General features: G+C 55.8%; 1 pseudogene; it reads left to right on the top strand.

The window, feature by feature from the left end:
• Nucleotides 1-445: 445 nt before the first annotated feature.
• On the top strand, nt 446-564 carry LOC123965852 (annotated as a pseudogene).
• Nucleotides 565-1,186: the final 622 nt, after the last annotated feature.

Below are 1,186 nucleotides of genomic sequence, written 5' to 3'. Positions count from 1 at the left end.
GTGTTTTGAAGGCCCGTCTGGGGTGTGCAAAGGCAGCTTAGGGCCATTCCGGCCTGGGACTGCCCGATCTCGCCTGATCTCGGAAGCCAGGCTTGGCAGGGCCTGCTTAGGACTTGGACGGGAGAGCGTCTGATCCTGGCTAGGGACTTCCAGGCGGACTGGATCCTTTTCCTGAATGTCCACCCAGGAATGAGCGTCTATTTGTGAGTGAGGACCTCCGGCTGAAGGTGGCCTTGTCGCTGTACCCATACCCGGGAACGGGTGCCTATTCCTGTCTGTGGACTGCCAGCGTGAACGGTGTCCCGGTTCCTGGATGTTTACCCAGGAATCAGTGCCTGTGGATTACAAGTGACTCTGGAGCACCTTGGACATTATGGGCAGAATACGTTTTTTGTCAATTAGCCGTAGAACATCTTTTGAAGGGCCGTTTGGGGGCGCCTGAGTGGCTTACGGCCACACCGCTCTGGGAGCACAAGATCTCGTCCGATCACGGAAGCTGAGCAGAGCAGGGCCTGGTTAGTACTTGGACGGGTGACCGCCTGGCAATACCTGGTGCTGTAAGCCTTTTTCGCTTCGCCTTCGAAAAACGGCAGAGGGCGCTTCGGTGAAAGGAAAATTTTTGAACGTCTCTTTAGGAAACAGCAGGGGGCGCTGAGGGCGCTTCGGTGAAAGGAAAATTTTTGAACGTCTCTTTAGGAAACAGCAGGGGGCGCTGCTGCTGCTGCTGCTGCTTCTGCTGCTGCTTCTTTTTCTCCCTATCCTGTACACAGTGCTGTGTAAATGTTACATCGTGTTTTGAAGGCCCGTCTGGGGTGTGCAAAGGCAGCATACAGCCATTCCGGCCTGGGACTGCCCGATCTCGCCTGATCTCGGAAGCCAGGCTTGGCAGGGCCTGCTTAGGACTTGGACGGGAGAGCGTCTGATCCTGGCTAGGGACTTCCAGGCGGACTGGATCCTTTTCCTGAATGTCCACCCAGGAATGAGCGTCTGTTTGTGAGTGAGGACCTCCGGCTGAAGGTGGTCTTGTCGCTGTACCCATACCCGGGAACGGGTGCCTATTCCTGTCTGTGGACTGCCGGCATGAACGGTGTCCCGGTTCCTGGATGTTTACCCAGGAATCAGTGCCTGTGGATTCCAAGTGACTCTGGAGCACCTTGGACATTATGGGCAGAATACGTTTTTTGTC

Source organism: Micropterus dolomieu, unplaced genomic scaffold, assembly GCF_021292245.1.
Source record: "Micropterus dolomieu isolate WLL.071019.BEF.003 ecotype Adirondacks unplaced genomic scaffold, ASM2129224v1 contig_11500, whole genome shotgun sequence".
In the NCBI taxonomy this organism is placed as follows: Eukaryota; Metazoa; Chordata; class Actinopteri; order Centrarchiformes; family Centrarchidae; genus Micropterus; species Micropterus dolomieu.
The sequence above is the reverse complement of the archived record's forward strand: the minus strand, read 5'-3'. Positions and strand labels throughout refer to the sequence as shown.